Here is a 14,759-nt window from a genome sequence, read left to right as displayed (position 1 = left end):
AAACTAGAACTCAATTTTAATGCAGCCTACATATCATTTCAAGATAATCCAACTCAGAGTACAAAATCTCATCTGGAAAAATCTAGATTGGAATACGATCTATTTCTCACTGAGTCAGTTGATAAATCCCTCAAACGCTCCAAACACAATTTCTACATGAATACAAACAAACCAGGTACATATTTGGCTCGGGCATTAAATTCAACTAACAAATCTTTCAAACCAATACATTTGAAATTATCAAAAAATGTTTACACTTGTAATCCAGTTAAAATAGTCCATAAATTTCACTCACATCTCGCAACTTTATACAAGACAAACAATGAATTTATTCCTACAGAGGCTGAATCCTTCTTCTCAAAAATAACCTTACCTGAGTTATCTCAGAATCAAAAAAGCAGTTTGGATGAGCCTATAACTATAGATGAAGTTGCTAACGCCATAAAAGACCTAAAACTTAACAAAAGACCAGGCCCAGACGGCTACTCGGCTTTATACTATAAAACATTCTCAGAAATACTCTCTCCCATTCTCACTGAAACTTTTAACAAATTTCTAGATGGACATTCTTTTCGGCAAGAAACACTAATGGCAATTGTTTGTATGATCCCAAAACCCTTTTCTGATGATACTTCCTGTGTGAATTATCGGCCTATCTCTCTGTTAAACCTCGATATTAAATTATTAGCAAAAATAATAGCAAAACGCCTCAATAGCATTATAGGAAAATTAATACATAGAGATCAAGTAGGCTTCATGCCAAATAGACAGGCAGGCGATAATATACGCAGGGCAGTGTTATTGGCACATATTGCTAAAAAACGGAAAATCCCTTTATGTTTTCTATCTCTCGATATTAAGAGGGCATTTGACACAGTATCCTGGCAATATATGCAATATTCATTACAAAAATGGGGTTTTGGACCCCACTTTTTAACATGGATCAAAGCATTATATAATAATGTAAGGAAGATAGGGGGCGCTAGATACCATATTATTCAAGTGCTCTAAATAAATAAATAAATCTCCTGCATTACCAAAAAAATGGAAATGTAAGAAAGCTAGGGGGCGCTAAATACCATACTATTCAAGTGCTTTAAATAAATAAATATCCTGCATTACCAAAAAAATGAAAAACATAATAATGACAAATCATAATTAGATTACACATTGGAGTGCCCACAATAGTGAAACAAATATATAGTGATTGATTGTCCACATAAAAAAGTGTTTTGAAGTGGTTGAAATGATATATTTCAATAATATCCCAATCTTGTTGCTGTAAACGAAAGGTTTTCCATCACCAAAGGAAAATAAGAAAAAGGAAAACACCTCGAAGTAGTAGATATCTGCTTACCAGATACCAATGACTCCTTTAGTTAAAAAGAGAGTCACTAGCGCTTGTGCAGGGTTGTGCCTGCTCACATGGATGGCCGGACTGTGGTTGGTATTATAGGCATGGATCGTTCCCGTCAAGCTCATTCAAGATAGGATAAGGATACATAGGAAACAAAAACAGTCTCCATAGCGTAAAACCATTTATTAAAAAAGTAAACAAATTAAAAAGCCAAATGGCCGCTTACATTGGTGGGTGCCTACCCGGCACTGGGGCTGCTTGCATGTCAGGGTGACTTCACAGTCAGAAAAAGCCTTTCATGTCTCCTCCACGCTGGCGTGCATTCCAGCTTACACAGGGGGGCAGCCAAAGGATCCGGATGTTGTTGGGTGATAGGACATGTGACCACGTACCGCTCCGACGTACGTTTCGTAGTGAACGTCTTCAGGGAAGCGTACGTTGGTCACTGGAATGGTGGTTTTTATTAGGAACAGGAAGGGGGCGGGTAATTGGCAAATGGGCCACAGGAACTGTGCTCATAGCAATAAAGTTGGAAAGTTCAACTATGGTCTGGAGCATTAGCTCCATCTTGTGGATATTTACTATATTGTTCACAAAAAACTCCTTAATTGAAAACGAATGTGACTTTTTATTAGGAACAGGAAGTGGATGGGTAGTTGGAAAAATAGACCACAGGAACTGTGCTCATGGCAATAAAGTTGGAAAGTTCAACTATGGTCTGGAGCTTAGCTCCATCTTGTGGATATTTACTATATTGTTCACAAAAAACTCCTTAATTGAAAACGAATGTGACTTTTTATTAGGAACAGGAAGTGGGCGGGTAATTGGAAAATAGACCACAGGAACTGTGCTCATAACAATAAAGTTGGAAAGTTCAACTATGGTCTGGAGCCTAGCTCCATCTTGTGGATATTTACTATATTGTTCACAAAAAACTCCTTACTTAAAACAAATGTGACTTCATATCAAACATCTCCTAAGTGGAGACGACATGTTGTTATAGTCCCCCTACTGGTTAAAAACAGGTAGGTGAATCCACCCATATAGGCGGTGGGGAAGTGAGAAAAAATATATAAGTGAATAAAATTAATGGTGGTGTTTATTGTAAAGAGAAAAAGGGGGGGGGGGACTCATGTAACCCTGCATTCTATAACAGCCCCAGTCTCGGTTTACATACAAAAATGATTACAAAACTAAATAGCATTTATTAAACCTTAAAAGGCTGCAATATAACCTATCCCCGTCTGACTCGAATAATAAAGGGGACAAAGAAGAGGGGGGGAAAAAATATTCCATCTTGCACCCTGGACAGATATCTCTGACCTCAACCATAATACAAGTGGTGCCTAACTCACTCACATGATCTGAGGTGGACAGATAATGATATTCCTAGACACTCCTGGATTCAATCATTTGTAAGAAAACAATTAAGGTCCAGATCTATATTCATCCCATGTGGTTGCATAGTCCGTAATTTATAAAGCCAGTACGTTTCATTCCTAGATATTGCCCTTTTCATATGGGTACCTCTCCAATCCCTAGAGATTTTGTCAATCCCATAGAATGTACACAGTGATGGGTCACTATCATGGTAAAGTTTGAAGTGTCTTGATACACTATGGTTAGGGTATCCCTTTTTAATATTTGTTAAATGTTCATTTATTCTTACTTTCAGTTGGCGTGTGGTTCTGCCCACGTATTGAAGGGAGCATGGGCATTCCAGAACATATGTTACGTGATCAGAATCGCATGTGATGAGAGGTTTAATATCAAATTGTTGTTGTGTTACTATAGATTGGAACTGGGTCTTCTTTTTCTTGGTACCTGGTTTTCTGGTTATTTTACAAGCGTTGCATCTAGTGCAATAGTGAAAACCAGAACCATCCAGAAAAGTGGGAGGTTTCCCGGGGGGATCTGGTACGTTTGGAGCCAAGCGATTCCTAAGAGTAGGGGCTCTTCGGTAGATAAACTTAGGTTTATTGGGCAGGGAAGACTGGAGATCTTTATCTTTGAGTAGGATAGGCCAGAATTTTTTGAAGATACCTTCTACTGTTTTATATTGGCGATGAAAGCCCGATATGAACGCACAGTCTCCCTTATATTCTTTTTTTGGTTTAGGGACCAATAGGGACTGTCTGTCCATATTTGCCACCTGTGAGACCAATTTTGTCAAGATATGGGCGGGGTATCCCTTTTCTTTAAATCTAGTGGTGAGAATTGCTGCTTGTGTGAAATAATCCAAGATATTAGCACAATTTCGCCGTATACGCATATATTGCCCTTTCGGTACAGCTCCTATCCATTGCGGATGGTGACAGCTGTGTGTAGGGACATATGCGTTACGGTCAGTTTCTTTAAAAAAAGTCTTTGTACTAATATGATCACCTTGTTTGAAGAGTGTTAGATCCAAATAATTCACCGTGGTCAAACTGTACTCCGCTGTGAACTTTAGATTGTACTTATTCATATTCATACTCTCCAAAAACTTGTTAAAACTTTCTTTGGTTCCCTCCCACAGAATCATCACGTCATCTATGTATCTTTTATACAGAAGAAGTGAGTGAGGTCTGTTTTTGAAAATGGTCTCTGATTCCCATTTATTTAACGTAATATTCGCCACGCTAGGTGCATAGCGGGCTCCCATGGCTACACCGCCAATTTGATTGTAGTATTCGTTTAATGCCCAGAAATAATTATTCCCCATGGCCATAGATAATCCTTTAATCAAAAATTTGATTTGTGATTTTTTCAGGGTGGATTGGTTGGTGAGAGCCCACCTCACTGCTTCTAACACATCTGTTTGGCGAAGGTTTGTATACAAAGACTCGATGTCTATTGTTACTAGTAAGGTTTGGTCCGTGATGATGGTGGATTGTAACAGTGTAATTAGTTCTCGACTATCTTTGAGATAGGATTGGCTCTGTGGGACTAGAGGCTGGAGGAAAGTGTCGAGGTATTCCCCCACCCTAGAGTACAGAGAGCCAATCCCACTCACTATTGGACGGCCTGGTGGGTTTACCTTATCTTTATGTATTTTTGGTACTATGTAGAGTACCGGAATTCTGGGTGTAGTTAGGTTCAAATAATCTGCTTCTTTCTGAGTTAATATTTGTTTACTGGTACCTTGGTTAATCCAATCTAATAGTTGTTGTTTCAGTTGTGGGGTAGGGTTACTTTTAAGCTTTTTATACGTTGAGGTGTCACTCAACTGTCTCCTTAGTTCTGTATTATAGTTTTCTTTGGTTAGTATTACCAAACCTCCCCCCTTGTCAGCAGGTTTCACCACTATCTGTTTGTTCTCTTCCAGTTTTTTTATTCCCTCCCATATTCTCTGGTTGTTTCTATGTTGTGATATTTCAATCTGTCGTACTTCATCTTGGACCATACTCTTGAATACTTCTATGTGGTGGTGGGAACCCTTTTGGGGATTGAACACCGAATTATTTTTCAAATTACTGTGTACAAAAGGGTCTGTTATTTCCTGAATCCTAGTGTTGCTGGTTTGCCCTGCAAAATGTTTCCTGATATTTAGTTTCCTTATATATTTCTCAATATCTACGAACAGATTGAACTTATCTATGTTCTTATTTGGCGCAAATTTTAGTCCCTGTGCCAAGACTTCCAATTCTGCCTCCGAAAATTCTATGGTGGTTAAATTGAATAATCCTGCTTTTAGTTGTTTCTCTTCCTTTTTCTTTCTCCCTCTGCCTCTTCTTCCTCTCTTTCTACTCTTTCTATATAGTTTTGTTGTGAGTTGGAAGGGATTCTGTATGGTTCTTTCCAGTCCCTCCATTCCCCCCCTCCCTGGTGTGGATAGGGGTTGTGTACTGGTCTCCCTCTAAAATTACCTCTAAAGTTTCCCCTTGGGGGCCTTGATGGGTACTGATTGCGGTTGTTGGCATAGTAACCATAGTCTGGGGGTCTATAGTCAGTAGGGGGGGGGGGTCTGTTATAGTTAGGTCCCCTGTATGGTGAATGGTAAGTGGTAGGGTATGTGTGAGAATTCCCCTTAGGGTAATTGATAGGACCACGTGCTGTCCTATTGTTTTTGTGGGGTGTATTGGGGTCCCCTTTACTTTGGGCTACCATAGACGCTACAGTGTTGTGTACTTCAACTTCCCTCTCCACTGTTGGTTCTTGGGACGGGTTCAGCTGTAAATTTTGTTGCCATTTGTATACCCTATTGTCTTCATAGTCCTTAGTATCTCTAAAATATTTTTTGAGCTTTTTATCTTTGATTTCCCCATCATATTTAGCTAGATGGGTGTTTAATTCCTTAGCCTTGTCTAAATACTCTTTAGAGGACATAAGTGGTTCCATAGTTGTCTTGAGTTCTTTGATCTTAGATTCCAAGACAGCTTTTTTGGCTTCGCGCCTTCTTACCATCATTTGCATTAATTTTTGTTCACAGGCGTTGAAGAATTGGTACCACTCATCGAGTAGTCTCAAATCCTCCACTCCATCATTGGGGCTAACATCCCATCTTAAACTTCTGGGGGTTAAATTTTTACCTATATACATCTCCAGAGATGCAATATCCCACCACAGCCTAATTTGTTTTTCAGTGTCATATTTGAGTTGTTTGAATCCCTTTTCCAAATCTACATTATTGGTAGATGTTTGTTGGAAAATCTCTTCTACGTTAATTTGTCTATTTTGCATAAAATTAAATACATCCATGGCTGCGATAAGTAACAAGTTTAAATCCAAATTATTCAAACTCAAGCAGTAGAAAATAGTAAAAACCTTCGCGCCAATGGTGTCGATAGCAGATAATATATATGAATTACATATACTGGTGATACATCTAGTAAAAAAACATTCCCAACAATAAAGAAAATTTGTGGAAATATATAAACAATCAGTGTAAGCTGCTCCCCAATTTTTGAATAATCAAAAAAATAGATAATCAAAAAAAGGAATGTAAGGAAGATAGGGGGCGCTAGATACCATATTATTCAAGTGCTCTAAATAAATAAATAAATCTCCTGCATTACCAAAAAAATGGAAATGTAAGAAAGCTAGGGGGCGCTAAATACCATACTATTCAAGTGCTTTAACTATTTAAAGCACTTGAATAGTATGGTATTTAGCGCCCCCTAGCTTTCTTACATTTCCATTTTTTTGGTAATGCAGGAGATTTATTTATTTATTTAGAGCACTTGAATAATATGGTATCTAGCGCCCCCTATCTTCATTATATAATAAACCCAAAGCGGTACCCGACAGGGTTGCCCATTATCTCCCTTATTATTTGCCCTTATACTCGAACCCATGGCCCAATACATCAGAACAAACCAAACTATAACTGGTATTGAAGTAGGAGGTATTACACACAAATTATGTATATTTGCAGACGATATATTACTTTTTCTATCATCACCACAGGTCTCTGGTCCTAACTTAATACCAGCTCTTGATGGATTTGCAGCCCTATCCGGCCTTATGATTAATCCTAAGAAATGCCTAGTGCTTAATATTTCACTCACAAACATGGAATTGATCCCGGCTAGGGCTACACTCCCATTCACATGGGCAGAAAAATCAATCCCATATCTTGGAATTCATTTAACAGCATCTCATTCTGACTTATTCTCAAACAATTATCCTCCTGTATTAAGACAGATAACAAATCTAATAAAACAATGGTCGCAACTTCCTTTATCCTGGATAGGGAAGATTAATGCAATCAAAATGACTATTCTACCCAAATTGCTTTATCTATTCAGAGTCCTCCCTATTCCAATTCCTTCCTATTTTTTGAGAATAATACAAAAAAGAGCAACTTCGTTTATATGGGGTTCTTCTAAACCACGTATACCTATACACACACTACATCTTCCCAAAAATAAAGGAGGCCTGGTATACCCTAATTTTACTAACTACTACAGAGCAGCACATTTGGCCAGTCTGTCCAAATACCATGCAAAACAGGAAATCCCATTATGGGTATTTATAGAGGCTTCAGAAAATGACCCTCTATTAATATCAAATTTATTATGGCTTGATCCTAAAGACCGCTTTAAAATTCCTAATCCCATAACTAAACACTTCCTATCTCTCTGGGATAAACTAAAAACCAAATATCAGTTACAATCTCCACACAATCCTCTCCTTTCTTTTATCAGAAATCCGGCCTTTTATCCGGCATGGATCTACCCAAATTCTTTTAAAGCTTGGACAACATCAGGCATTCAGACACTAAATGACTTCATAGCATCTAAATCATTCCTTTCATTCCCATCGCTTAGAGAAAAATATGATCTACCAAACTCTGAGATATTTAGATATCTCCAAATCAAAAATTTCTATACACCATTCCTAAAGGGGGATACACCATTATCCCAATCATCCATTTTTGAATCAATCTGTACAAAAGATCCATTTGCTAAAGGTACAATTTCATCACTTTATAATCAATTATATGGAGTAGCAAATCTTAATAGACCCTCTTATGTTCAGCGGTGGGAGGAGGACCTGGGACGAACTTTAGAAGACACGGACTGGTCTAACATATGGCTCACATCTAAGTCATCTTCACCCAACATCTTAGCACTGGAGACAAATTATAAAGTCCTAACTCGCTGGTACCTTGTACCCGCTAGAGTGGCAAAATATTCACCTAATACCTCAGCTCTTTGTTTTCGAGGATGCCCAGAAATAGGCACATATTTACACATATGGTGGACGTGCCCAGTAATCCAAACCTTCTGGAAGGAAGTCTTCGTGATTGCATCTAAAATATTTAAAAAAATAATACAACCAGATCCATATTTAACTTTACTTAATCTAAAACCAGAATGGTTAACACTCTCTCAATTCAAACTTATGATCCAACTAATAACGGCTGCAAAACAAACAGTGGCCAAGGCATGGAAATCTCCTACATTGGTACTAGCAGAAACAATTCACAGAATGAATAATACAATGTCCCATGCTAAGATGGTAGCCATCGATCAAAATCAATTCCAAAATTTGAAAAACTTTGGCATCCTTGGATAAAACAACAGTTCCTGTCAAACTTCAATGACTCTGTCCTGTTGCCATGGTAACAGATTAAATGACTTACAGATACCATTCTAAGGCTTCAAAGAGAACTAAAAAGAATAATAAACTGACGAGCGGGACAACCTTGTGGACCATACCTCTACCTTTCAACCCTTTTTCTTCTTTCTCTTTCCTTTCCTCCACCTTACGTTTAAAGCTCATTATCAGAATTTATTTGACCTATATACACTCTACTTGTAAACAATATGTATAGTAGGTATAAATCATTTAAATACCTACAAAAGTAACTAAGGAAATGATATATATCTTTAATTTAGGTTTACGTGAACCCAATGTTTAATATTTGAAATTTCATGATATTTACCTATATAAACCCTACTGTAAAACAATGAGCTTACTTTATAGATCCTTGTAAACTTACTTTATGTATCTTTATAACATTGTATACTCAATAAACTTCTTTTGACAAGGAAAGATACAGTGGCTTTGGCTGCAAAAGACATTGTCATTTAATTAATCCTGGGAGGCTGGTATCAGAGGCTGATTGATATACAGCTTCTCTGCTGCCTCCTCAGTCAATGAAAAGGGCACTGTACCCGCCCCCTTCCCCATCCCACATTATATGACTTCTAAGCTGTAAGAGGAAGAGGTGTGAGCAGCTCAATGTGAGGGGAGAGAGAGGAGAGCAGAGAACAAACCTGCTACGGAGACAGATTACAAGATGTAGACAGATTCCTCAGTCCCTGCAGTGGTCCACGTGAGTTGTGTTTGCCTACACTTGGTCTAACCGGAAAGAAGCAGCTTTTACCAGCATGGAGAGAACATGCTCATTTCTACAGTGTGGGATACAGAAGGTTAGCAGAGCAGCACCAGAGGAAAAGATCCTTTATGCACTGTCTGACCTTGCCTTGGCTCTCATACCTGCTCCTGCTTCAGCTGGCCCGTGCCTTCCCCCAGTTCTGGTCCTTTCGGATGTGTGCATCCAGCCAGTTATCTCCGTGCACCCTAACGCACATCAGCACCTGCTGGCAGAAGACTTTACAGGCTCTTGTGCCACTCTGTACTCTGGCGTTCCCTGTTACCTTACCAGGACTCCCGAGCCAGAACTGTAAGAGAGGCCTACCTCAGTGCTTCAGACTCCATCACCAGGTATGTTATACATATAATACATATAAATCACACAAATAGGAAACATAAGGGGAATACAAAGACACTGAATTTCAAAAGAGCCAACTCTCCTAAACTACGAACCTTGTTAGAAGGAATGAATTGGGATAAAATCTTAGGAACAAAGAACACAGAGGAGCGAAGGGTTTGCTTTAAGAGCATATTAAACAAGGGCATTAGCCAATGCATCCCATTGGGTAATATATTTAAAAGAGAGAACAAAAATCCTGGATGGCTTAACTCCAATGTAAAAATGCATATAAAAGCAAAGGAGAAGGCCTTCAAAAAATACAAGGTTGAGGGATCATCATCAGTATTCAGACTTTATAAAGAATGCAACAAGAAATGTAAGGGTGCAATTGGGGCGGCTAAGATAGAACACGAAAGACACATAGCAGAGGAGAGCAAAAAAAAAATCCCAAAAAATTCTTTAAGTGTGTAAACAGTAAAAAAGGGAGGACAGACCATATTGGCCCCATACAGAATGAGGAAGGACATCCGGTTGCAAAGGATGGAGAGATGGCGAAGGTATTGAATTTATTATTCTCCTCAGTCTTCACAAGGGAATTGAGGGGGCTTTAGTAAACAAAACTGCAGTGTTTATCCTTATGACACAGGAAGCACCTCCATGGTTAACAGAGGACAGAATTAAAATTAGACTTGGGAAACTTAACATTAATAAATCACCGGGACCAGATGGCTTGCATCCGAGGTACTTAGGGAACTCAGTCAAGTAATTGCCAGACCATTGTTCCTAATTTTTACTGGCAGTCTACTGACTGGAATGGTACCAGTGGATTGGAGAAAAGCCAATGAAGCAACAATATTTAAAAAGGGCTCAAAATACATCCCTGGGAATTACAGATCAGTTAGCCTAACTTCAATAGTATGCAAGCTCTTGGAGGGGATGATAAGGGACTATATACAAGATTTTAATAACGAGAACGGTACCATTAGCAGTAATCAGCATGGATTCATGAAGAATTGTTTTTGCCAAACCAATCTATTAACCCTCTATGAGGAAGTGAGTTGCCATCTAGATAAAGGAAGGCCCGTAGACGTGGTGTATCTGGATTTTGCAAAAGCATTTGACACAGTTCCCCATAAACGTTTACTGTACAAAATAATGTCCATTGGCAGGGACCATAGCGTGAGTACATGGATTGAAAACTGGCTTCAGGGTGAGTTCAGAGGGTGGTGATAAATGGGAGTACTCTGGTCAGAGGTGGGTAGTGGGGTCCCCCAGGGTTCTGTGCTGGGACCAATCCTATTTATTTTGTTCATAAACGACCTGGAGGATGGGGTAAACAGTTCAATCTCTGTATTTGCGGATGATACTAATCTAAGCAGAGTAATAACTTCTCCGCAGGATGTGAAAACCTTACAAAAAGATCTGAACAAATTAATGGGGTGGACAACTACATGGCAAAGGAGGTTTAATGTAGAAAAATGTAAAATAATGCATTTGGGTAGAAAAAATATGAATGCAATCTATACACTGGGGGGAGAACCTCTGGGGGAATCTAGGATAGAAAAGGACCTGGGTGTCCTAGTATCCAATGACCTGGGTGTCCAATGGCATGCAATGCCAAGCTGCTGCTAACAAAGCAAACAAAATATTGGCATGCATTAAAAAGGGGATCAACTCCAGAGATAAAACGATAATTCTCCCGCTCTACAAGACTCTGGTCCGGCCGCACCTGGCGTAGGCTGTCCAGTTTTGGGCACCAGTCCTCAGGAAGGATGTACTGGAAATGGACTGAGTACAAAGAAGAGCAACTAAGCTAATAAAGGGTCTGGAGGATATTAGTTATGAGGAAAGGTTGCGAGCACTGAACTGAATTCTCTCTGGAGAAGAGAGGCTTGAGAGTAGATATGATTTCAATTTATAAATACCGTACTGATGACCCCACAATAGGGATAAAATTTTTTTGCAGAAGGGAGTTTAACAAGACACGTGGCCACTCATTAAAATTAGAAGAAAAGAGGTTTAACCTTAAACTACGTAGAGGGTTCTTTACTAAAAGAGCGGCATAGATGTGGAATTCCCTTCCACAGGCAGTGGTCTCAGCAGGGAGCATCGATAGTTTCAAAAAACTATTAGATAAGCACCTGAATGACTGCAACATACAGAGATATACAATGTAATACTGACATATAATCACATACATAGGTTGGAATTGATGGACTTGTGTCTTTTTTTCAACCTCAGCTACTATGTAACTATGTAATAAACACTGCTGGTGTCACAATACAAGATGAATGGATTGCTAACCCTTTTTTCCCACACTCTAGAAACAAGCCAGGGCTCCTGCATACAACCTGCATGAGCCAATTAAGTGTAATTGCAGTTGAATTTTCTCTGTACAGGCAGCCCAGGTGCAGTGTACAGCCTGTTATTGACTTGAATGGCTGTATACTACTGTACTCCTCAATACAGTGGTGCAATCATATACATGAGTACAGCAGTGTACTGCTATTCATGTAAATGACAGGTTTTACACTGCACCTGGACTGCCTGGACGGAGGAAATTCAGCTGCAATTACACTGAATGGGCTCAACTACCTGTGTGCAAAAGCCCTGAATCTCAAAAGGAGTAACATGTATGTTCCCTCTGTACTATCTCTCCCTCCTCTTGTTAGTGTAAATTATACCCATATTGAGTTTGGTGGTCAGTACTCTGCACTCTGTATATAGCAGACTCCTGAACTCTACTCCTGAACTCTATACTCTGTACATAGCGCACTCCTGATCTCTGCACTCTGTACATAGCACACTCCTGATGTAAGGGGGCATGCTGAGTATTGACCATCAAAATAATAAGGCACACTGAGGTAGTTGTTGTAGTCCTCACCCCCACACCCCATATGCTATACAGTGCTGACCTCTTCACTCTGTATGCTATGTTGTATGTTGCACAATGAAGGGGGCATACTGATTGCTATACTGCTGGGGGTTTATTATTGTGCAATGTTGGGGAGTTAATTAACCGCTTCCCGACCACATCACAAGGATGTACATCAGCAAAGCTCAGAAGTGTGCTTCATGATCCGAATGATCCTACTGGCCTGGCTCTGCTGTGATTCGTAACAGTACATGCTGATCACTGGGTCCCTGCCAATAATTGACTAGTGGCACCCAGTGATCGGCTCTGAGCTTCCCTGAGCACAGCTCTGTGAATGTAAACAATACAGAGCTGAGTTCACTGACAAGGGATCTCGTTGTTTGCTCATCCACTGCTAATCAGAGAATGAAAACAACTAGATCCCCAGTAACAGCAGCACACAGTACACACACAAACACTTAGTATCAGTATCTCACAAAAGTGAGTACACCCCTCACATTTTTGTAAATATTTTATTATATCTTTTCATGTGACAACACTTAAGAAATTACACTTTGCTACAATGTAAAGTAGTGAGTGTACAGCTTGTATAACAGTGTAAATTTTCTGTCCCCTCAAAATAACTCAACACACAGCCATTAATGTCTAAACCGCTGGCAACAAAACTGAGTACACCCCTAAATGAAAATGCCCAAATTGGGCCCAATTAGCCATTTTCCCCTCTCATTGTCATGTGACTCGTTAGTGCTACAAGGTCTCTGGTGTGTTAAATTTGATGTTATTGCTCTCACTCTCTCATACTGGTCACTGAAAGTTCAACAAGGCACCTCATGGCAAAGAACTCTCTGAGGATCTGAAAAAAGAAGTGTTGCTCTACATAAAGATGGCCTAGGCTATAAGAAGATTGCCAAGACCGTGAAACTGAGCTGCAGCACAATGGCAAAGACCATACAATGGTTTAACAGGACAGATTCCACTCAGAACATGCCTTGCCATGGTCGCCCAAAGAAGTTGAGTGCATGTGCTCAGCGTCATATCCAGAGGTTGTCTTTGGGAAAAAGATGTATGAGTGCTGCCAACATTGCTGCAGAGGTTGAAGGGGTTGGGGTTTCAGCCTGCCAGTGCTCAGACTATATGCCGCACACTACATCAAATTGGTCTGCATGGCTGTCGTCTCAGAAGGAAGCCTCTTCTAAAGATGATGCACAAAAAAGCCCGCAAACAGTTTGATGAAGACAAGCAGACTAAGGAAATGGATTACTGGAACCATGTCCTGTGGTCTGTTTAGTCCAAGATAAACTTATTTGGTTCGGATGGTGTCAAGCGTGTGTGGCGGCAACCAGGTGAGGAGTATAAATACAAGTGTGTCTTGCCTACAGTCAAGCATGGTGGTGGGAGTGTCATGGTCTGGGGCTGTATGAGTGCTACCGGCACTGGGGAGCCACAATTCATTGAGGGAACCATGAATGCCAACATGTACTGTGACATACTGAAGCAGAGCATGATCTCCTCCCTTCAGAGACTGGGCCGCAGGGCAGTATTCCAACATGATAACAACCCCAAACACCTCCAAGATGACCACTGCCTCACTAAAGAAGCTGAGGGTAAAGATGATGGACTGGCCAAGCATGTCTCCAGACCTTAAACCCTATTGAGCATCTGTGGGGCACCCTCAAATGGAAGATGGAGAAGCGCAAGGTCTCTAACATCCATCAGCTCCGTGATGTCGTCATGGAGGAGTGGAAGAGGACTCAAGTGGTAACCTGTGAAGCTCTGATGAACTCCATGCCCAAGAGGGTTAAGGCAGTGCTGAAAAATAATGGTGGCCACATAAAATATTGACACTTTGGGCCCTATTTGGACATTTTCACTTAGAGGTGTACTCACTTTTGTTGCCAGTGGTTTAGACATTAATGGCTGTGTGTTGAGTGATTTTGAGGGGACAGCAAATTTAAACTGTTATACAAGCTGTACACTCACTACTTTACATTTTAGCAAAGTGTAATTTCTTTGGTGTTGTCACATGAAAAGATATAATAAATTATTTACAAAAATATGAGGGGTGTACTCACTTTTGTGAGATACTGTATATAAACCCTTGATTGCCCTAGATATGAACCCCTTCCTGCCCAGTGTCATTAGTACAGCGACAATGTATATTATTAACGCTGATCACTGAAATAATGTCACTGGTGATGTCAGTGGCAGTTAGTCAATTTCCCTCAGGATCGGTTTGTGTCAGATCGCCACCATTACTGGTATTAAAAAAATAAATAAATACAAATTGCAGTATATATTCCATACTTTGTAGACACTATAGCTTTCATGCAAACCATTAAATACAGTATACACTTTTTGTATTTTTTTTTTTACCAAAGACA

Source organism: Aquarana catesbeiana, linkage group LG02, assembly GCF_042186555.1.
Source record: "Aquarana catesbeiana isolate 2022-GZ linkage group LG02, ASM4218655v1, whole genome shotgun sequence".
Taxonomy (NCBI): Eukaryota; Metazoa; Chordata; class Amphibia; order Anura; family Ranidae; genus Aquarana; species Aquarana catesbeiana.
The sequence above is the reverse complement of the archived record's forward strand: the minus strand, read 5'-3'. Positions refer to the sequence as shown.